This window comes from Phoca vitulina, unplaced genomic scaffold (assembly GCF_004348235.1).
Source record: "Phoca vitulina isolate PV1807 unplaced genomic scaffold, GSC_HSeal_1.0 scaffold2, whole genome shotgun sequence".
Lineage (NCBI taxonomy): Eukaryota > Metazoa > Chordata > Mammalia > Carnivora > Phocidae > Phoca > Phoca vitulina.
The window spans coordinates 14,829,741-14,855,464 of NW_022589705.1; positions in this window are offsets into that span (position 1 = coordinate 14,829,741).

The window sequence follows — 25,724 nt, forward strand, 5'->3', positions numbered from 1 at the left end:
TATAAGCAGCCTCCAGAAATGACTAGATTTTCCATCTCACAGCAGAATATGAGCAGATCACCTGGATCCAATCAGGTAGATCAAGTCTCGACTTTGTATTGTGTTTACTTTTCTCTGATAGTCCCTCAAAACCAAACGACAACTTTTCCTAGATTGTCACATACTGTATTTTTTTTAAAGATTTTATTTATTCATTTGAGACACAGAGATACAGAGAGAGAGAGAGAGAAAGCATGAGCAGGGAGAGAGGCAGAGAGAGAGGGAGAAGCAGGCTCCTCACTGAGCCAGGAGCCCGATATGGGGCTCGATCACAGGACCCTGGGATCATGACCTGAGCTGAAGGCAGACGCTTAAACCATCAGAGCCACCCAGGCACCCCATCACATACTGTATTTTTAAAATTTACACTTAAGCCAACAAATTTATCACCATGTTTCCAGGTTTCTTATACATTTGATTTTAAAAAATATTTTATTTTACGTTTTTATTTCTTTACAGTGCTAGCATTGTTCCTGGTGATTTAGCTTTTTCCTCAGAACATACATTATTAATATTTGTTTTCTCTGCTTCTCTCTCTATCTCCCTGTCTCTAATATACCCACATTACTGCATATGTGCATATATATTTTATGATGTTCCCCAACTTTATATTGACCCTTCAAAATAGGCATTTAAGATGTTTTTATATAGGCATGAATCTTTACAAGCATACATTATAATTCATACATGTAGGATTGCTCAATTTACTTAAAATATGTTTTAATATTTTATATAGCACAAACTTAAAATGTATGGTTTGCAACTTACATAAATAGCTCTTTTCAAAAGGGCTTTGTAATAATTTTTTCAGTAACAGTCCTGGGTTTTCTGGTGTAATATTTGAAAGGATAAGGAAAAAATATTGCTCTAGTAAAACTTGGAAAGGTCTCCTACAAGCAGATTAAATACATTTATGAGATACAAGAGATCTTGAAAAGTAGATATCCTAATTTAAATCATCTATTTGTTAAGCAAGTACTAAAGAACTGGTACACACTGACGCAATTATAAGTGCTAGTAATTCCTTGTCTAAGATACATAAACCTTGTCTTCAAAAAGCATGCAGTCTCAGTACTAAATTTAGGGTACCTATATTTTGCTAGTTTATTAATATAATTAGATATTTATTAGTATCACATTTGTTTTTTTGTTGGAGTTAGAAAAAAGTTTTTAGAATTGTCAAGTCATATTAGGTTGGCTTGGTGAAATCCTGATTCACCTTGGGGACCACTTAATCCAATGTTTCACATGATTTTTAATGCTCCGATCCTCAAAGCCTTACAACTGGATTGTAAGAAAGAAATTGACATCTCCAGGTGACTTTACATGCATAAATTGGAAGTTAACAGGAATTAATTTAATTTTATCTAATATTTATATCAATTGAAGTTCATATGCACTTGAAAACAAAGCAGTGAGCATAGGCTGTGTTGTGATATTTCAAGATATAGAGAAGCATTATTATAAAGATTATAAATGACAAGTACTCAAGTATATCTAAATAATCACAGAGATAATTTCTTTTAATCTGCCACCCAAATGCTTAATATTCTTTCTTTCTTTCTTTTTTTTAAAGATTTTATTTATTTATTTGACAGAGAGAGACATAGTGAGAGAGGGAACACAAGCAGGGGAAGTGAGAGAGGGAGAAGCAGGCTTCCCGCGGAGCAGGGAGCCCGATGCGGGGCTCGATTCCAGGACCCCAGGATCACGACCTGAGCCGAAGGCAGACACTTAACGACTGAGCCACCCAGGCGCCCCCTTAATATTCTTTAGAGTTAGTTTCCTATGCCGTGTGCATTATTATAATTCACAGAGGCAGTATTTAGGAGCTGTGAATAACGGTATTGTATAAGATGCCCTATAATCTATAATAGTTAATAGGCCTCCAGTGGGCACCAGCTCAAGATTTAAGAATTGGCGGTCTCATCAAGAATAATTCACAACTGGTCAATGTTCTGCTGATGCAATACTATGACCTTGATCTCTGTACCAGATCATGATTGCAAAATAATTAATTCCATTCAGTTCGTCCACATTAGTGGTGATGGATGACATCATTTATCAAGGCATTGGGAAGTTATTTAGGAAAATTTCTTATCATATCCTTAACCTCTCTGCTACCTAAAGTAAGGGCAGATTTGTAAGGTCAGTTTTTGCTATGTCTAGAAGGAGATTTATAATCATTGTTCTGTGCTGCCTGCATAATATATAAGCCTTGGGAATATTCTAGCTATGTGCTTTCATTTCTGCTCTAACTATAATATTAGAAAACATTGAATTAATGTGCACTTGGTCTGCCTGGAGATGCCAGGTCAGGGTCACCCGTGACCTTATAATTCAGCCACAATGGGCTTTGATTCATGGTAGAACTTATAATTTTTAATATTTGAAAGTAGTTTTCCTAAAATGATTAACCTATTACAATTCAACAGGCAGTCCTCTGTAAAGCAAAAATCTTGAATTAATTTCCACTCTTTTGGACTAGCTCTATCTCAAAATTTGGTGCAATATTTTGTCCCTTCAAATACTGACATGTATTCTCAAAAAGAGTGCATGCCTATATTATATTTTTCATATAATATAAAGTCCAGGAATATGAGACTAAAGAACACAGATCACTATAAGGAACTTAGTAATTGTGGGCATTTAAAATCATTGTGGCAGACTACCTGTAGTGTTCAAGGGCCCAGAGATGACTATGTCTTGTCACTGATTTATTTTTGTGTGACTGTGCAAACTGATGAGATGTTCTCTCTCCTTCTTGACTTCTTAATATTTAGGTATAGTTTTGAATTTTTTAGGGACTAGATACCCTATGTAGCATCATACAATGCATTTTACAAAGAACACAAACTGTACCTGCCATTTCCCTGTGCACTATTCATTTAATCTCTTTTTTCTTTCTTATGAGGACCTTAGAAACAGGGGGTTGTGATATTACCCCAGCCAGCTCAAAGAACATAAATACCCTTCCGATTTACTTATTCCCCTTTATCCCAGTTTCTCACTCCAATTCTTCTCCTACACCACAGGCAATGATTCCAATATGTTTAATGTTACTTTTAATTTCTGTAAATGTTCTTTGGTTACATAGCTCTTTCTGCTCTTTTTTAATCGATAGCATACCTTTAAGTTGCATTGGCTTTTCTGTGTACGTTTGCTATGTTGCTTCTAATTGTCTTCTAATTGTCTCCAGGATGTTTAATATATATTATCTACTCTTTAAGCAATAGACAACCCATTTGTCTACAATTTCTTATCACCAGAAATAATACTGAAACGAACATCTCCATATATGCCCCCTTATGTGTGTGAATTTTTGAGATAAAAATTCAGGAGCAAATCACTAGGTCATACTAGTTTTTGGTACCAAATTTGGATGATTATCCACAGTGATGGTCTGCCATCCTGAATGTTTGCACCATGAACCCTCACAAGAGCAGTGTGTGAGTGTTCCTCTACATCTATATCCTAGGTAAATATTTGAATTATACAGCTTTCTAATTTGGTCTTTGTGATTGTTCTAAGGTAATATTTGGTTTTGTTTCATTTTTTTAAATTTCTTTAATAACAAATGAGGTTGAAGATCACTTTATTATCTTGTCAGAATTTGAGTTGCTCTCTAATTACCATCTTGTCACATCCTTCACCTAATTTTCTACTGGAATATCTGATCTTTGTTTTTTTGGTTGTATGTTTTTGCTGATTTATGTGTTCCTATTATATTCTACTATATTTATTACCTTTGCCCCAAGATATTCCTCACTGAACAGAAATCTTTAATTTTATTTTTATCAAAACTTTTCATTGTTTCATCCATTTGTAATCATCCAAATAAACAGGGTCATGCTGTAATCAAATTAACATCTTTATCCTTGAATCCCTGTGTATTTGTTGATGTTCTTTTTGTTGGTGGTGGTGTGTTTTCTTCAGTAGGATAATGTACTTTAGTAGAATATATCTTGTGTTTTCTTCTTACTGTGTTTTCTTCTTACTGTGTTAATCATATTTGTATGCCCAGTATCTAGCAGAGTGCCTGGCATATAATGGATTTTCAATAAACATTTATTAAAATAATGTGTTTGGAGCCATGGCACTGGAAAAAGGACAGATGCCTAAGGGGAAAGAAATGCAAAGTGAGACTTTGATAGATAGAATCTGTAAAATCTTGCCCTTAGTACAGCCTCCAATCAAGATTAGAGTTAGCTGGTGGCCATTTGCTTTCCTGCTGGGTCTCCCAAACTTAATCATTTCACCCCATTATCTCGTATGCACTTTCTTATGCAGGAAACAGCTTTTACTGGGAGCAATCAAATACATTCTAAGGTGATCAAGTAATTTTGTCTACCTATATGTTTCTTTGTAGTACATAATTGGAATTAACTTTAAAGGTACAACTTTTTGTTCCCTCTCTTAAGTATATTTGAGAATTTCCTCCATAGTTTATTCATGAGGAACAGATTGGATATTCAGATTTCAGAGAAAAATATTCCTGGGTTCAAATTTCAAATCTACTGTAAACTAGAAATACAACCTTAGACAGTTTCCTTAAGTACTCTCACCTTTGTTGTTGTTGTTTTTCCTTTTTAAATTGAGGAGATCCATGCAAAGCCCTTAGTATAGAGCTCAAGCATGTAATGAAAACTCAGTCTGAGTTATTACTTATGAAGATAAAATTGGTGAAATTAAAAGAAACCTTGCAATATGAAGTTGTGATGGACCTAATTCCATCTTTACTTTTTTAAGAGGTACTGCTGGTAGGTGTGAATTATATGTGTCTCTGGCACAAAAGTTCACTAAAAACTGAAAACTGAATGGTTGTACAACCTTTAATTGACTAAAAAGTCAATTTGGCTCATGGAATGTCACTAGGTCACATAAATCTTTACTGTTTGCCTCACATATTGGGTATATTTCTTCACAAGTTCCAGTATAAAGTGTATTTAAAATATTCTTGTTTTTGAATGCTTGGAAGCTGAGGCTGCAGAGATTAGATTTTTATGATAAGTTATGATTATAAGATTTCTAGAAAGAGACAGTTATGGCAACTAATTTTTATGTTAATATTTGTATCTCTCTCTAGTAGCAAAGCAGACTAATTGTTAATTTTTAACAACAGTAATGGGTATATGGCTTTTTAAAAAGATTTATTTATTTATTTTAGAGAGAGAACGCGCATGTGTGGGAGTAGGGGGAGGGGCAGAGGAGAGAGTCTCAAGCAGACTCCCCACTGAGTGCAAACCCTAAGGCTCCATCCCACAACCCTGAGATCATGACCTGAGCTGAAACCAAGAGTCCTACACTTAACTGACTGAGCCACCCAAGTGCCCCACTAATGCATATGCGTTTTAGGGACCATATTTTTTCTTCAGACATTTCTATACATCCCTTTTTATTTTTATTCAAAATAAGAAGAGAAACAGGAGTGACTGCCATGTTTGATTTTGCCTTTAATTATTGATCATATTTTAAGATGGCATTTTAAAATAACAATTTATAATAATAAAATGCTATGTCAAAAATCTGCAATTCTGCAATTGTCTCCTTTATCTTCTGCATTAACATCTTTTCCATCTCAAATGAATCTTTGCCATCAGCATGGAAATATTCCATATTTCTCATCGAGTGACTTCACTTTCCCTCCTGCTTTTCACCGAGTTCCCCATTCTTCTATTACAAAAGGTCTTCAAAGAGTTGTCTACACTCTAATTTCAGTGTTACTATGTTCTTTCATTCTTCTCAAATTCTTTATAATCATCTCCATAAGTCCATCAAAACTACACTTGTCAAGGTCACCAGTAATATCCAGGTTGATAAGTCCAGTGATCAGTTTCCAGTACTTATCTGCACTTATCAGCAACATTGTTCATAGATCACTTCTTCCTCCAGAAAAAAAATCTTTCTTTACATGGTCTTAGATGACATTTCTTTTGGTTGTCGCTCAAATTCTCTAGAAATTCTTTCTTAGTTCTGTTATTCCTCCTCATCAATCCTTTCTCTTTATATACAACTCCTCTATAATTTCATCCATTCCTGTAAATTTAAATATCATGTATAACTTGACATTTCCAGAATTTATATTTCCAGCATAGTACTAAGTACAGATAACATAAAAATTGCTTACTTGATTTATTTTTTTTAAAGATTTTATTTATTTATTTGAAAGAGTGAGAGAGAGAGAGAGAGTACACGAACAGGGGCAGAGGGAGAGGAAGAATGGAGAAGCAGACCCCCCTGCTGAGCAGGGAGCCCGACGTGGGGCTCGATCCCAGGATGCTGGGATCATGACCTGAGCAGAAGGCAGACACTTAACAGACTGAGCTACCCAGGCACCCCTGCCCACTTGATTTCTTAATCAGAATATCTAGCATATTTCAAAACTAACACATCTAAAACCAAACTTGTGTCTTTCTCTTGCATATCTGCTTCTCTTATAGTATTCTTAATCTTCATAAATAGCAATTCCACTCTTCCCATTGCTCATGGCAAAATCTTTGGAGTTCTTTCTTGACACATCGAGATCATGAAGAGCTTATTGGTACATTGTGAGATTTAACTACAGCAAAATTAATAATTAAGATACAGTTTAGGGGCACCTGGGTGGCTCAGATGGTTAATTGTCTGCCTTCGGCTCAGGTCATGATCCCGGGGTCCTGGGATCGAGCCCCATGTCAGGCTCCTGGCTCAGCAGGGAGCCTGCTTCTCCCTCTCCCTCTGCCTCTCCCCCTGCTCGTGCTCTCTCTCTCTCTGTATCTCTGTGCCTCAAATGAATAAATAAAATCTTTAAAAAAAAAAAAGATACAGTTTAATTCTATCCCTTGTTGTTGTGTTTCAATGTATAAATTTTTCCTCAATCAATAAAGTCCAAGATATATAGTGAGTGAAGTGAAATATAGGATCCTAAAATGTATGGCCTTGAATTAAATAAAGATCATACCCAAGGAAACATCTTTGCAATATCAATCTATAGATTTTCAGTCCATAGATCTAGACAATGGCATATAACCAAGATGATGAAGGTTAATGACACAACAGAGAATCATTGGCAGGAACATGGAACCCATAGGAACAACTGTCAAAAGGAAAACTCAAGGGAGAATGTTAGATCATGTTACATATACAAGAACTTAAAGCATTTTAATAAGACAGATATTACTATCCCTAGTTAGCAATAGAGCTAATCAAACCCCTTCATTCAATAATTCAACAAATATTCACCTGGGTCAATATTATATACCAACTATTAATTTCTGAGTTCCTGTTATCATTGATCTTACATATTAATTGCTTTTTTTTCATAGAAACATGATACACAGTGTTACTAAGTGAGAGAAATGAATAATAATATAAGTGTGATCTGTGTTTAATAATAAATAAATAGGGGCGCCTGGGTGTCTCAGTCAGTTAAGTGTTAGCCTTCATCTCAAGTCATGATCCCAGGGTCCTGAGATCAAGCCCTGCATCAGGCTCCCTGCTTCTCCCTCTACTTCTGCCAGTCCCCCCTGCTTGTACTCTCTCTCTCTCAAATAAATAAATAATTTTAAAAAATAAATAATAATAATAAATAAATAACTGTAGGTAATTTGTATATTATATTCGTTGAGTAAACCAATCAATTATCAAAGGACACAGTTCACCTATAGAGGAAAATTCATTAATGAATGGAAACAAATTATGTCATTGAAACAAACAAAAAAACCCTAAAAAAGCTTAAAGTTACTGAAAATTACCTTAAAGCTCATAACTTTATTCATTGAACATAGTATTTTTAACATTTAAATTCAATAAATAAATACATTTTTTCCTAGAAATGTAGATATTATGATAAAATTTAACATATTTTGTAATTCTTCCAAGTTTCACAAGTTATAGTACTAAAAGAATAGCCCCCCCCAAGTAAAGGGACTTTTCCTAATCATAATTTTGTGTGATAAAATATTATCAGAATAGCTATCTGTATGGCATGATGTTAATTTCAAAATATTTTCTACTTATTTATTCACTGTATTGATAATATGGGCTTCAATTAGAAAAACTCAAAGGGTTATAAAATATTCAAGTGCCTACAAATCCCTTTGGATGTTGGCAAGATAGGTTTTCTCATATTGGGAATAACAGAAAACTACTCAGAGCCATATGCTCAATGTATTATTTGCATGTAAAATGCCTGGTAGTTCATTTGTTTACATTTCATTTGTAAATAGGTTTTAGCTGAAAGACTTTAATATGACAAATATAAAAATGAATAATGAAGGGCACCTTCTTACTTGAAAATTTTCCTCCTTTTTTTTTAACTTTCCTTATTGTTGAATATATATAATTATATCCTTTCTTCTGCTTATCTCCCTTTCTGTTTTATAGAACTACTAAGCAGAAACCCTGTCAATGTTTGATTTATTACATATCTGAAATGTTGTTGATGCTCAATGAGGTATTGAGTAATCTGTTCCCTGAAAAGAAGTTACACACATTTAGATGTGTTAAGTTTTTATTCCTTTAGAACAGTGCTAGCTAAGTGTAGTCCTGGGACTGGGTCCAGGCAGCAAAATACTGTTATCGATAATGTAGTTACAACATAAGTACAGATTGAGAATAAGAATTTAAAACCCCTTATAAGTATTTACCATTCATGACATCGAACTACGTGGTCAACCTGTCTTTACAACAGGGCAGAGATGATTCAAAGTATTTCTTAACTTTTATTTTGAGTCAAATATGGTAATTCATTATAATACTTTGTTAACTGTCACTTAAAGTGAATAGAATCTGAGAAAATGTACCATTATGGGGTTTACTATTACTAAAAATATATACAATTACTGAGACATTAATAAAGGACTGAAACAGAGATGTTTGCTTGGGAATGTTAGGTGAATCTATGGCAACAAAGGTAACTTGAGTTCTGTTTTCTGGTGATGCCCATAGCATTACAGTTTCAAGAACTAGCTAATGATATAAAAAACAACTTGCAGAAAAATAAAACTCTCACACTATTCTTTGCAATTCCTTTAGGAAAGATATAATTTGAACATTATGGTGATATAGAGAAATAATTATATTTTTAGCTTCATTGTCAACAAGTACAATAGATCGTATAACATTATGAATGATTATCTTGTCAGTATATGAGATTTGGAATTTAACTTTAGGGTAAAGTAATTTCTGATGACACAATCTCAAAGATGGGACTATATTCTGGAATGATTATCCAGATCAAAGGGATTGTACTCATATATGAATTAAATGTACTGTTTCCTTCACAGAAAAGTTTTGCCATGGAAAAAAGGGTCAGGTGAACCAAACTATGTGTTTAGTGACATAGTAAAAATAGTAACTATGTAAAAGTCAAGGCTTTACAGTTGAGGTTTTCTGTATTGTGTAATAATAAGGAAGCTGGTAATTCAGAAGTGTTATTGAATCCAAAGTACAATGACTAAGGAGGTGAAGCATTCTGGGAGAATGTTTGAACTATGGAATAAGATTTTAGCATTAAAAAATGAATAAATAAACCAACTCAATCTCAACTTCTTTCTAAACATGAGAAGTGGACAACTAAGCTTGCTTATTTATCTGATATTTTTAATGACTATGAAACTCCATTCAAGGAGAAAATGTGACTTGTTTTCAATGACACATAAGGGTGAAAAAAAAAAAAAAGAACTTGTTAAGAAAAAAGTTACTTACTACAACTAGGTTGGATAAATTTAGCTGCCCCCCAAAATGAGCTTCTTTGTCACATTAAATCTTTAAAAATTGATTGCTCAAAGTGTAAGTGTAGGTGTTTAATATGCAGTCAAATGCTCTACCACTGAGCTATACCCCCTGTAGGTGTTTAATATGGAAATTACAATTTCACTTATATTAATCAATGTGTTTAAATATAGTGCTGAATGACAGAAATGTAATAGTGATTCTCTACATTAATACTATACAAATATAGTTATAAACAACATATAATTATTAGAATTCTTTTTCTCTATTTTAGATTTGTCCTTAATTATATTTACTGAACTATAATTTCATTGCTGATTACTCTAATAATATCATTGGGTTTGTATATTTTCATAAATTTTACTTTTTAGAACAGTTTTCAATTTACATAAAAACTTCACCGATTGTACAGAGTTCTCCTATATCTTGTATCCAGTTTCTCCTACCATCAATATCATACATTAGTACATTTTTTACAATCAATGAACTAATAGGGACACATTGTTATTAACTAAAATCCATACTTTATTCAGATTCCCTTTTTTACATAACATCCTTTTCATGTTTCAGAATCCCATGCAGGGTAACATTGCATTTATACTCATCATCATGTCTCCTTAGGCTCCTTTTGATTGTAACATTTTCTAATCTATTATAATTTTTATTTGGATGACCTGGACAGTTTTGAGGAGTATTGCTTAGGAATTTTGTAGATAGTTTCACTACTGAAACTTGTCTAATGTTTTTCTCATGATTAGTCCGGGAGTATGTGTTTTAAGGAGGAAAACCACAGAGGTAAAATGATGTTCTTGTCACATCATATCAAGGGTACATACATCAACAGAGCTTATCACTTTTGATGTAAACCTTGATCACCTTGCTGAGGAATTATTTATTAAATTTCTCCAGTATAAAGTTACTACTTCCTCTCCCTTTCCCGTATTGTACTCTTTGGAAAGATGTCACTTTGAACAATCCACATTTAAAAACTGGGAGGTTTTTCCACCTCCTTGAGTAGAGTTACTAAATAAATATGTTGAATTCCTCTGCATGGGAAACTTGTCTCCTCTTCTCCATTTGTTTATTTATTCAGTCATTTAGGTATATCAGTATGGATTAATGGATATCTATTTTAAAAATGGCTTGTAATAAAATATTTTCTTTTGTTGTTCAAATTTTCCTGTTTTGGTCAGTGAAAGCTCTTTCACTTGGCCCCTGTATTCCTTTGACAGAATTCATGATTGTGGGGTTGATTTTCCTTCTTTCTGTTTGTTTTAAGATTCTTTTAGAGCAGTTTTAGGTTTACAACAAAATTGAAAGGAAGGTACAGAGATTTCCCCCATTTACTCACTACTCCCAAATGTGTATAGCCTTTTCCCCATTGTCAAGATCAATCACCAGATTGGCAGGTTTTACCAAGGATGAGCCTACATTCATACATCATAATTACCCAAAGTTCATAGCTTACATTAGGGTTCACTTTGGGTGTTAAACATTCTATGCCTTTGGACCAATGTATAATGACAGATATTTATCATTTTGCATACAGGGTATTTTCATTGTGCTAAAAGTCCTTTGTTCTGTCTTTTTATCCCTCCCCTTTCCCCAGGCAACCACTGATTTTTTATTGTATCCATATTTTTGCCTTTTCCAGAATGTCATATAGTTGGAATAATGTAAATATGCAGCCTTTTCAGATTGCCTTCTTTCACTTAGTAATACACACTTAAGTTTCTTCTGTCTTTTGATGGCTTGATAGCTCATTTCTTTTCAGCACTGAATAATATTCCATTGTCTGGCTATACCACGTTTATTTTTCCATTACCTACTGAAGGACATCTTGGCTGCTTCAAGTTTTGACAGTTATGAATAAAGCTGCTATAAACATTCATGTACAGGTTTTTGAGTGGACAGTGGTTTTCAACTCCTTTGGGTAAATACCAAAGAGTGTGATTCCTGGATTGCCATGGTAAGAATGTTTCATTTTGTAAGAAGCTGTCAAACTGTCTTCCAATATTGGCAGTGATATTTTGCATTCCCATCATCAATGAATGAGAGTTCTGGTTGCTCCACATTCTTGCCAAAACCTTCTCAGTGTTTTGGATTTTAGTCATTTTCACAGACGTGTAGTGTTATCTGATTATTGTTTTAATTTCATTTCCCTGATGATATATAGTGTGTAGCATCTTTAAATATGCTTATTTGCCGTCTGTAATGCTCTTTGGTGAGGTGTCTGTTAAGGTCTTTGGCCCTTTTAAAACTCAGGTTGTTTGTTTATTATTGAGTTTTATGAGTTATTTGTATATTTCAGATAGCATTCCTTCATCAGATGGTCTTTTGCAAATATATTCACCCAGTCTGTGGCTTGTCTAATTATCTTGATATTGTCTTTCACAGAGCAGAAGATTTTAATTCTATCAATTCCAGCTTATGAATTATTTTATTCATGGATTATGCCTTTGGTGTTTGCTTTCCTTTCTGATCACTTTCTTATATCCTGGCACAACAGGATGCTCCAGGCTCATCTTGTATAGTTCTGGTCACATAGTCCCTGATTTCTAGAATCAGACATTTCTCCAAGGAGTCCTGATTTTTTTTATTGGGTAATGGTATTAGAATCTAAGATATGGGTATTAGATGTGCTCAGTGCTACTGGGGTTTCTATGCTTCTGGGCAATCTCAGCTGACAAAACAAGAAACATATTGAGTGTATATACTAACATTTGTATGAACACATAACAATAAATACATCTATGTTAACCATATGTATCTATATTAAGCTAAACATAAGTTTTCACTGATATCTCCAAATCTAATTCATTACAATATGGATCATTCCAGCCTGGTTTCCTGTTTATCTGTAAACTCCCACTCCAACAGGGAGAAAACCAGCTTCCATCATCCATTTATATAATTGTTCAATTTCAGTATGCATGTGTAACAATATCAAAATTGTTAACCCATACCTCAGTGGGATGTAAATTTATCAACTAGAGTATAGTACTTATGTACAGTTTCTTTTACCTTCAGTTTTACTGATTCTACTCATTTTACTCATGTCCAGTAGATCATCACCCCTCACCTCTTTCAGTAAGCTTATTTCATATACAATGCAATTAGATTGTTTTGTAAATTCTGCATTCCATCTCAGAATTACTCTGACCTTTTAAATGTTTTTTTCTCTTTTTTAATTTGCATGCATTAAGATTCACTCTGTGCTGTAAAGTTCTTTTTTTTTTTTTTTTAAGATCTTATTAATTCATTTGAGACAGAAAGATACAGAGAGAGAGAGAGAGCATGAGCTGGGGGAGAGGCAGAGGGAGAAGCAGGCTCCCTGCTGAGCCAGGAGCCCAATGGGGCTCGACCCCAGGACCCTGGGATCATGACCTGAGCTGAAGGCAGACGCTTAACCATCTGAGCCACCCAGGTGTCCCTGTAAAGTTCTAAAAATTTTGACAAATACATAGGGTCATGAATCCATAATTTTAGTATCCAACAAAATAGTTCAACTGCTCTATAATGTTCAGTGTCTGTCCCTATCCAAGTCTCCTTTCCCTTCCCCAAATATCTGGCAATAACTGATTGTTGTACTATAGTTTTGCCTTTCCAGAATGTCAAACAGTTGGAACTGTATAGTACTGACTTCAAACTGGCTTCTTTTACTAGTAATATGCATTTAAGATTCATCCATATCTGTGGGTGGCTTGATAACTCATTCCTTTGAATCATTGAATGCTATTGCTATGTAGGGACATGCAAGTTTATTTATCCTTTCACTATTGGAGGATAGCTTAGTTGCTTTGAGTTTTTGGAGATTATAAATAAAGATGCTATATGCATTTCTATTCAGGTTTTTGTGTGGACATAAGTTTTTAAATCACTTGGGTAATAAATGAGTGTTTCTGTTGCTCCACGCCCTTGCCAAAAATTGATATTGTTAGTCTTTTGCATTTTTATTTTATTAGGTGTGTAGTGATATCTCATTATTTTAATTTGCAATTCCATAATAAACAATATGGAATATCTTTTCATATGGTTGTGTGCCGTCTGTACATCTCTTTGTATCAAGTGTCTGTTTATGCCATTTTCTTTTTTTAATTTGATTTCTTATTGTTGAGTTTTAAGAGTTCTTTGTATATTGTGAGAAGTCTTTATTACATATGAGTTTTGAAAATATTTCCTTCCAGTCCATGCCTTATGTTAGTTTGTCTTAACTGTGTGTTTCACAGAGTAGAAATTTTTAGTTTTAATACAGTCCACCTAATTATTTTTTTGTATCATGAATTGTGTTTCTGGTATTAAAACTCATCCCCAAACTCAAGGTCACCTAGATCGATTTTTAAAAATGTTTTCTTTAAAAATTTTATTGTTTTGAGTTTAAATTTAGGTCTATAAAACACTTTGAGTAAATTTTAGTGAAAACAGATACAAAGTCTGTGCCTAGGTTATTATTATTATTATTATTAATCAGGCAATTTTTCTAGTGTCATTTGTTGAAAAGACCATCCTTTACCCATTGAATTACCTTTTCCCTTTTATCAAAAGCAGTTGGTTATATTTGTTTGGAGTCTGTGTCTGGGCTTTCCATTCTGCTTCATTTATTTAAGAGTCTATTTCTTGATTACCATAGCTTTATAGTAAGTTATAATATTGGCCTGTGTTAAGTCTTAAACTTTTTTCTTCATATCAGTATTTTGTTGGCTTTTCTAGATTTTTTGCCTTTCCATATAAATTTTAAAATAAGCTGTCAATAGATATAAAATAGCTCACTAGGATTAAATACAGCAAATTAAGTGGAATTTATTCCAAATATACAACATTAGAAAATGATTCAATGTAATTCACCTGTAATATCAACAGGCTACAGAAAAAAAAATTCTATAAAATGTCAATTAATGCAGAAAGCATATTTGAAAAAATCTAATACTCATTCCTGATAAAACTATCAACTATGAGACAACAAATGTATAATAAGATAACAAAAGGATAAAAGGTATACAGACTGGGTAAGAAGAAATAAAATAGTCTATATTCACAGTTAAGATGATTGCCTATGCAGACAATTCAAAATATTTAATGAAAACTCTCCTGGCACAAAGATGAAGACACAGCAAGATCATAGGATACAAAGTTAATGTATAAAAGTCAATTGTTTTTCTATATGTCAGCAATGAACAATTGTAATTTAAAATTAAAATATAATAATATCATTTATAATACCAACAAAATGAAATACTTATGTATAAATCAAAATATGTATAGGGTCTATGTGCAGAAATCTACAAAATTCTGATGAAAGAAATCTTAAAGACCTAAATAAATGCAAAGGTTTTCCTTGGTCATGAATTGGAAGACTCAATATTGTGAAGATGTCAGTTCTTCACAATCTGATCTGTAAATTCAACAAAACTCCAAACAAAATCCTAGTGAGCTATTTTGTAGCTGTATTTTTTATTTTATTTTATTTTATTATTTTTTAAGATTTTATTTATTTATTTATTTATAGGACAGAGAGAGATACAGTGAGAGAGGGAACACAAGCAAGGGGAAGTGGGAGAGGGAGAAGCAGGCTTCCCGCCGAGCAGGGAGCCCGATGTGGGGCTCGATCCCAGGACCCTGGGATCATGACCTGAGCCGAAGGCAGACGCTTAACGACTGAGCCACCCAGGTGCCCCTTGTAGCTGTATTTAAAATATATATTTAAAAAATCTATATACATATAGATTATATATCTGGAAAAATTATCCTTTAAGAGTGAAGGGGATATAAAAACTTTCTCAGATAAACAAAATCTTAGAGACTCATAACCAGCAGGTATACACTTCAAGAAAAAATAAGTTCTTCATGGAGAATGAAATTTATAAGGGTGAGAAATTCAAATCTATCTTAGAAAAAATATTTTTAAACAATAAAATGAAGTAAAAACCAATTGGTGATGTTGGTAAAATAAAAAAAAAATGATTCTATAGATGTGATTAAAATCATGAAATAAAATATTATGACTAACTTTTATGCTGAATATTATCTTTGAAATGAGCAATTTTCTAGAAAATATATCTAATAGATAATTAGAAAACCTGAATAAACTAATAAACTAGAATAAATGAAACATAATTTAAAAATATTCACAAAGGCAATGATTCCATGAGAGTTTGAGTTTATCTTCAAAGACTTCAAAAAAATGGCATATTTCTATAACATTTTAACTACTCCAAATACGTGTATATAAGTATGTATTCAAGTGCACATACACACACACTCACACAGATACTTTTTATTCTGTCCCCTCAAAAATTAGCTAGTAATATTTGTTAGGTACAGCTCAGTTTTTTTAAACAGAATTTTTATTCTTTCTCATTATGTGTTAATGAACTTTTTAACAGTTTCAGGGATTTTCTTTACAGGTTGCTGTATTACGGTATTTATTAAATTGTTGGCTTAATAAGTGAGCTTATTAGGTGAAACTCCTGGCATTCAATGTTTTTATAGCCCCCTCTTCCAAGTTTATGCAGTGGTCTATGGGGAAAAACAGATTTCAGAATGTTGCTTTTGCTCTATTATAAAAGAAACTTTCTTTATAAACATGTATATTTCTATACATCTAATATTGCTTATATATTTTAATTCTATAATATTCACTGTATGCTATAATCTATTTTTGTAGTTTTTTAAAATTTAAATTCAATTAGCCAACATATAGTACATCATTAGTTTCAGATGTAAAGTTCAATAATTCATCAGTTGCATATAACCCCAGTGCTCATCACATCATTTGCCCTCCTTAATGCCCTAAAAAAGAAAAAAGAGAAATATCTTTCTACTCGTATTGTCTTTCAAGCAAATATCTACTTATACTAAAATATGGAAATGAGATACCCTTCAAAGCAGGAAGAATACGAAACTGACCCAAATGCAATTGTAGTAATAAATGTAATTAGTGGCATCTACTTTTCATTGGATAACAACTGAAATAACAAGTTAAGTGATACAGAAAAATGAACTGCTTTGCTGAGTATTAGAGAATTGATTGTATTGTTTTGCTTTAATACTGTACTCTGATATGATATATTTTTCAAGAACCACTATGATATTTTAATAAGCAACAATAAAATGTCAACAATATTTGATTATATGTCTTTGTTTAAACTGGTACAGAGAATATGAAGCCATATATGGTTTGATCATTAACTCTAAACACTTCATCTATTTATCCTTAGCAACATATACACTGAGGTTGCTAGATTGAAAAATTCTACTTTGGTTTAACTCTTATTTATTTTTAACAGTAGGGAAAGAGAAAATGGGTAAAGTAGTCTGATGTTTATAATTGCACAAGTAAATGATAGTATGGTCTACAACAAAACATACTAAAAATGGATAGTGTATATCATTCAAGAATGTAAAAGCCTATGCATTCAATATTCCAAAAGAGTTCAATGTTTTCTTTAAAGCCATATATCTAGTATTATAGCTAGCATTAAATGTTAAGATCAAAAAAGTCAATAAAAAAAAAAAAAAACTACTGGCATATAACGAACTACACCTATTCCTGGTAAGTTACTGTTTATCACTGGCACTAACATACAGTGCTTCTAAAGATAAATCTCACAATGTCCCCCGTACAGGAGACATTGTATTTATGAGATCGTACAGCTATATTTCTGTTTCATTGGGTAACTATTTATCAACAGAAAAAAACTCTACCAATATAAAATACAGACCTACAACAGTAGTAATCTGTTAACATTTTGCACATCTTTATACATATGTACTTCATAGAAGGAATTTATAATGGAAGGCATAAATCTACATATACAGATCACACTGTGGATTTAATACATAAAGGATCAATATATTAAGTTTTTTGACTGGATTATATTAAGTATTTTTCCCCACTGAATATAAGATTAAATTCTTTAGTATTTAATAGAGGGAAAGGACACTATTGGCAGGTTAATGTGCCAAATTGATATAGTAAAACATAAAGGTGAACAAGCCGCAGTAATTTTCCTTTTATTTAAAAGGGGATGGGGCACCTGGGTGGCTCAGTCGTTAAGCGTCTGCCTTCGGCTCAGGTCATGATCCCAGGGTCCTGGGATCGAGTCCCACATCGGGCTCCCTGCTTGGCGGGAAGCCTGCCTCTCCCTCTCCCACTCCCCCTGCTTGTGTTCCTGCTCTAGCTATCTCTCTCTCTGTCAAATAAATAAATAAAATCTTTAAAAAATAAAAAAAAATAAAATAAAATAAAAGGGGAAAATAACTAATAAGTAGATTCCAACAGGAAAATATATATTACAACAACAAGTGGAAAACAAATGCTTGGAGTTATGTCTAATACTTTTAGAAAAAGAAGCCATTGAATGATCTTGTTATAATCCACAGCTAATGATACACTTACTACACTCAAATATTGACTTACATACTATAAATTTACCATTAAGGGTCATTTGACAAATTACATTGCAAGACACTAAGTAATATCCTGATGGTTAAGGGCTTAATTTATGAGGAATAGAATATTGATTTTAAACATTACTCAATTCACCATAGCTGACCATTAAACACATTCATCAAGAAACTTATTTTTATCATCCTCTTACACTATGTAAAAGACTAATAATATCATTAATATGATTATTAGATAGGATCTATATCACATATAATTTTTATTCTGCATGTCTTTATATCTCCCAAATTAGTCATCTCATTTTTGCTTTCAAGAAATAAGATATTTTTGTAGACTTTTAGTAGAATAAATTAGATTTTTTTGTTTGTTTTTGCATGTGTGTGTGTTATACAAAATGCTAAGGTGCTGAAGTTTACTAAAGTCAGTGCAAAAAGAAATATTTCAGTAGGGTGAGAGCATTGTAAATTTTACGCAGAAACACTCAACTGAGTGCATATTCACTGCTATTTTTCAAATGTGTCTTGACAGTATTATAATGATAAAATAAAATTTGTTTTTTAAAGTTACTAAATTCAAAGTAGCTTTCTATCCCTGTATTTTTTTCAAACAACTGATATTAGAAGTACAAACATCATCAAGTGAAGTTTGATAAATTATTTAAAAATTAAAGACTTCTTAAAAGTCCAAAAATTTAGGAATTAATCAACCATAGATTATGTAAAGTCATCACTATGAGCTAGTTGGTGATATCTTTAGTCTATTAATTATATCATGACTTTAGGTTTTTGAAAAAATACACGAGATAATGAGATTTTATTTTATGGGTAAAAATAAAACAGATTGGATTAAATACTTTCATGCACTATTCTTTTCTTTGAAATCTACTTTGATAGATATTTTAAAGCTATTCCAGTGCTCTGTTGATTTGTGTTAGCACAATGCATCCTTATATTAAAAGTTGATTTCTTATGAACAATATATAGTTGTGTCTTACATCTTTATCCAATTTGACAAGCTCTTGCATTTAATTTAATTTAATTTTAATGCAATTACCAAAATGTTTGGGTTTGAATCTGACATCTTGCTTTTTGTTTTCTAATGGTCCTGTCAATTATTTGTTTCCTTTTCCCTATTTCCTTTTTTCATAATTACAAGTATTTATTCTTAATTTCCCTAGTTGGTTAATTAGCTATACATCTTTATTCTGCTTTTTAAATGATTTACAGTGGTCATCTTATATCTACATTATATGCCTTCAAATAACACTTACCATTTCAAAAAATGTAAAATTTTACAACAATGTACGCCCAATTTCTCCCACCTAGTTTGTGGTTATGTTGTCATATAGTCTGCTTCTACATATGTTACCATACACTGTCAGTTATCTTTCACAGCTATCCTTTAGAGAGGTCTAAAAATTTCTTATTTAAAAAAAATAAGAAGCAAGTCTTTATAATCATCCCGATATGTATCATTTCCAGGGCACATTATTCTTTATTCTAAATCTACATTTTCATCTAGTATCATTTTCCTTCACCCAGAAATCCTTCCTTTGTGTCATGTCTTTTAATGCTGTTTTGTCAGCAATAAATCCTCTCAGCTTTTGCATATATATATAAAAAAAACTTTTGCCTTTATTTTTGTTTTTTTGTCAATCATTTTTTTGTTTTTGTTTATTTTTTATTATTATATTCAGTTAGCCAACATATAGTGCGTCATTAGTTTTTGATGTAGTGATCAACGATGCATTAGTCGTGTATAACACCCAGTGCTCATCACAACATGTGCCCTCCTTAATACCCATCACCTGGCTACCCCATCTCCCACCCCCCTCCCTTCTGTAACCCTCAGTTTGTTTCCTGGAGTCCGGAGTCTCTCATGGTTTGTCTACCTCTCTGTCTTCTTCCCATTCTGTTTTCCCTCCCTTCCCCTGTGGTCCTCCGTGCTATGCCTTATGTACCACATATGAGTGAAACCATATGATAATTGTCTTTCTTTGCCTGCCTTTATTTTGAAATAAGTTTCTACTGGATATAGAATCCTAGTTTGACATTTTTTTCCTTTCAGCTATTTTAGATATTTTCTAATATCTTGTAGCTTGTAATATTTCTGAGAAAACATCTGTAAATTTCCTACTTCTTCCTCTGTCTATAATGTGTATGTTTTCTCCAAAGGCTTAATTTTTTTCCTCTGTCAAATGTTTTTAGTAATTTAATAATGGCGTTATCTTTATTTCTACCTTCACTTCATTTTGGATCTTTTCTATTGCTGCCTTTAAGTTCACTAATCTTTATCTCTGCGGTTTCTGTTATGCTGTTACTTGCATTCTGTGTACTTTTCAGATGTATTTTCATCTCTATATGTTATATATAGGTTTTTTGTTTTTGTTTGTTTGTTTGTTTACTATCTTCCATACCTCTCCCTGACATGCTTGTTCTTTGCTTTCTTCTACATCCAGGTGTATTTGCAATAGTTTCTGTTTTGTTTTGTTTAATTTGTTTAATTCTTGTCAATTAATTCTTCCATCTATTAATCTGTGTGTATTTCTATTGCTTGATTTTTCTCCAGAATATTTTCTGGGTCATGATGTTTTTGGGTTTTGGTATGCTTAGGAAATTTTTTTTTAGGTGGGCTGAGAGTAGCTCTCAACACGGGACTAATGTAATCCCACTTGAGGTAATATCTTTCAGATGACTCCATTTCATATCCTGTGTATTAAGATGTTCTTTTCATTCTGGTAAAAACACAATTTTCAGTCATGTGTGGGCTTCAGACATTACCCTACTTTTGTCTTTCCGGTATTTTCTCCTCAACCCTTAATAATTTCCTCCTATGCAGACACAAAAATACTCAGCAAAAGATCAAAGAAGACCATTATCAAGGGGTTTTTTAGCTCTCTCTCTCTCTGCAATTTTCTCCACTGTGCTTTTCTACCACACAAATTCTAACTTAGTCGTCCCAGAACTCTAAACTCCTCAAATCAACAAAACTGCCAAACTTGGCTAGGGTTGCAGCTTTCTGTATCGTGGGCTGGAAACTCTCCAGTCAGTGAGATCAGACTCTCATTGTGTCCAGCTCATGTATTTCCCACCTCTCCCTGTCCTTCCCTGACTCTGGACTAATGGATGAAAACCTTCGTTTCATATATTTGTTCTGATTTTATAACTGCAATGAGGGAACGTAAATGTGGTCTCTATTATTCAAACATCACCAGAAGTAAAATTTTAAATAGAATCAACCAGAAAATAATTTAATAAATGAAATTATTAAGCCGATGAATAGTGTATTAGAAAGAGATAAAAAAGACAAGTAAACTAAGGTTTGCCCTTGAAAGGATTACCTGAAATGCAGCACAGGATAATAAAGATGAAAAATATCAAAGAAAAAATAAGAACCACCCAACATTTAGTAGTGAGCATATATCATTTTTTTTAGCTTTTGGATTGTGGTAAAAATATACATTGCATAGTATCTTAAAAGTATTTTAAGTGTACAGTTCAGTAATATTAAGTACATTGATAGTGTTGTGCTACCATCACCACCATCTTTCTTCAGAACATTTTTTTCTCATAAAACTGAAACTCGGTACCTATTTGACGATAACTCTCTGTATTCCCTTGCCCTTATCCCCTGGCAACCACTATTATACTTTGTGTCTCTGTGATTTTGACTAATCTAAGTACCTCATATAAGTGGAATCACACACTATTTAACTTTTAGTAACTGACCTACCTCACTTAGCATAGTGTCCTCAAGATTCATCCATGTGGTAGTGTAATTTTCTTCATTTTAAAGGATGAATAATATTCTATTGTATGTTTATACCACTTTTTGCTTATCCATTCATCCATCATTGGTTAGTTGGATTGCTCCCATATTACAGCTGTTTGAATAACGCTGCTATGACGATGGGTATACAAATATTTCTTCAAGGCCCTGAAATATTTCTTTCAATTCTTATTCTGCCAGATGTGGAATTTCTGGATCATATGGTAATTCTACTTTTAATTCTTGGAGAAACCTCCATACTATTTTCCACAGTGACCATACCAGTATATATTTCGAACACTAGTGCACAAGGGCTCCCATTTCTTCACATTCTTGCCAAAAATTGTATTGTTTTTTGTTTTGTTTTGTTTTATTTTTGATAGTGGTCATCCTAATGGATATCAGGGGGTATCTCATTGTAGTTTTGATTTGCATTTTCCTAATGATTAGTGATGCTGAGCATATTTTCATGTACTTATTGGGTATGTCTTTGGAGAAACATTTATTCAAATTCCTTTGCCTATTTTTGATTCTGATTTATTGTTGTTGAATATTTGGAGTCTTTATATATTTTGAAGGTTAATCCCTTATCAGATATATGATTTGCAGATATTTTCTCCTAGTCTGTGGGTTGCTTTTTACCATGTTGGTAGTGTCTTTTGATGAACATTTTTTTTTAATTTCATGAAGTTCAATTTATCTGTCCCTTTCGTATCATATCTGAGAAATTGTTACCACATCCAATGCCATGTGGATTTTGTACTATGCTTTCTTCTAAGAATTTTGTGATTTTAGGGCTTATATTTGGGTCACAGATCCATTCTGAGTTAATTTTTGCGTATGATTTTAGGTAAGTGTTCGACTTCACTATTTTTGCATGTTGATACCCAGTATTCCAGCATCATTTATTGCAGACTGTCTCTTCTCCACTGAATGGTCTTGGCAGCCTTATTGAAAATCATTACATCATATATTTAAGAGTTTATTTCTATATTCTTTACTTTATACTATTGGTCTGTCTTTATGCCAATACCACATTGTTTTGATGTAGCTTCATAGTAAGTTTTTGAAATCAGGAAGTATGAGTCATCCAGCTGTGTTCTTTTTCAGGATTATTTTGCCTACATGGCAATGCTTAAGATTCCATATGAATTTTAGGATGATTTTTTTCTATTTATGCAATATATAGTCATTGAGGTTTTGATATGTAGATCACTTTGGCTACTATTGGTGTCTTAATAATGTTAAGTTTTCCAATCTGTGAACACAAGATATCTTTTGATTTATTGGTGTTTAATTTCCTTCAGAAATGTTTTGTAGTGTTTATTATTGAAGTCTTTCACTTCCTTGGTAAAGTCAATTCCTAAGTATTTTATTCTTTTTGATGATATTGTAAATGGAATCATTTTTTAAATTTCCTTTTCAGATTGTTCATTTTTAGTATATACAAATACAACTGATTTTTGTGTGTTGACTTTCAGTGTACTATTTTGCTGGATTTATTAGTTCTAATAGGTTTTTTTTCATGAATTCTTTAGGGTTTTCTACACAGAAGATTATTCCACCTACAAACAGAAAGAATTTTACTTATTCCTTTATGATTTGGCTGTGTTTTATTTCTTTTTCTTGCTTAATCATTCAAAGTAGGATTTTCAGTATTATGTTGGGTAGAAGTGGCAAAAATGGACATCCTTGCCTTGTTCCTGATCTTAGAGGAAAAAATTTCAGTCTTCCATGACTGAGTATGATGTTTACTGTTGGCTTTTATTATGTTGAGGAAGTTTTCCTCTAGTACTAATTTTTTTTGAGTATTCTTATTATAAAAGATGTTGGGGGTGCCTGGATGGCTGTCAGTGAAGCATCTGACTCTTAATTTCCACTCAGGTCATGAGATGGAACCCCCCTGTGGGGCTCTGTGCTCAGCAGGAAGTCTGCTTTCTCCTTCTCCCTCTCCCTCTGTCCCTCCCACTGCTGGTGTGTTCTCTCTCTCTCTCTCTCAAGTAAATAAATAAATAAATCTATAAAAGATGTTGAATTCTGTCAAATGTTTTTCTGCATCAATTCAGATGAGTATGTGTTTTTTCCCCTTTATTCTTTAACTCTGTGTATTACATTGATCAATTTTCATATGTTGAACCAGCTTTTCAACAAAGGATTAATTTTCATGTTGTATAATCCTTTTAATATGCTGCTGAATTCAGTTTGCTAGTATTTTGTTAAGGATTTTTACATTAATATTCATAAGAGACACTGATCTGTAGTTTTTTGGGTTTTTTTTTTTTTTTTTTTTTTTTTTTTTTTAGTATCTTTGCCTGTCTTTAGTATCAGGGTGGTACTGGCCTCATAGAATAAGTTGGGGACACTTCCCTCATTTCAAGTTTTTGTTAAAGTTTGATAAGGATTGGTGTTAATTCTTTAAATACTTGGTAGAATTCTCCAGTGAAACCATTTTGTTCATGTGGGTTTTTTTTGTTGTTGTTGTTAGTAGATTTTATTTTATTTTATTTTATTTTTTTTTTTAAAGATTTTATTTATTTATTTGACAGAGAGAGAGATAGCGAGAGCAGGAACACAAGCAGGGGGAGCGGGAGAGGGAGAAGCAGGCTTCCCGCCAAGCAGGGAGCCCGATGCGGGACTCGATCCCAGGACCCTGGGACCATGACCTGAGCCGAAGGCAGACGCTTAACGACTGAGACACCAAGGCGCCCTGTTGTTAGTAGATTTTAGACTACTATTAAATATCCTTACTAGTTATAGATCAATTCATATTTTATTTTTTAAGTTTTTATTTAAATTCCAGTCAGTTAATATACAGTCTAATATTTCTATTAATATTTTCTGTTTCTTTGTGATTTATCTTGGTAGGATTTATACTTCTAGGAATTTGTTCATTTTATCTAGTTTATACAATTTCTTGGCATTCAGTTGGCCACAGTCTCATTTATAATCCTTTATATTTCTGTAGAATTGGTAGTAATGTCTCCACTTTCATTCCTGATTTTAGTAATTTGAGTCTTTACTCCTTTTTTCTTAGTCTATCCAGCTAAAGTTTTGTTAAATTTGTTGAACTTTTAGGAGAATCAGCTTTTGGTTTCATTGATTTTTCTTTACTTTTTAAAAAGTCTTTATTTCATTTATCTCTGTTCTAATCTTTTTAAAAATCTCCTTCCTTCTGCTAGCTTTGGGTTAATTCTATTTTCACATTCCTTAAGTTGTAAAGTTAGGTTTTTAATTTGAGGTATTTCTTAATTTTTTTTTTTTTTTTTAGATTTTATTTATTTATTTGACAGAGAGAGACACAGTGAGAGAGGGAACACAAGCAGGGGGAGTGGGAGAGGAGAAGCAGGCTTCCCGCCAAGCAGGGAGTCTGATGCGGGGCTCGATCCCAGGACCCCGGGATCATGACCTGAGCCGAAGGCAGACGCTTAATGACTGAGCCACCCAGGCGCCTCAAGGTATTTCTTAATTTTTTAATGTTAGTGTTCATAGCTGTAAACTTCACTCTTAGCCCTGTTTTTGCTGTGGCCTGTAAGTTTTTGTAGGTTGTGTTTTCACTTTTGTTTTTCTCTATAATGTTTTCTAATTTCCTTTGTGATTTCTTAGTTTATTCATTCATTGTTTAAGAGTGTCTTGTTTAATTTCCACAATATTGTGAATTTTCCACATATGTATATATCACCATAAATTTGGTTACTGTTATTTGTTAAGTTGAAAGTAACCTCTAGATCATAGCATAGTCTCTCCCTGTGTGTGACAATTATTTTCTTGTATTCCTCCCCTCACATAGTTAACTCTT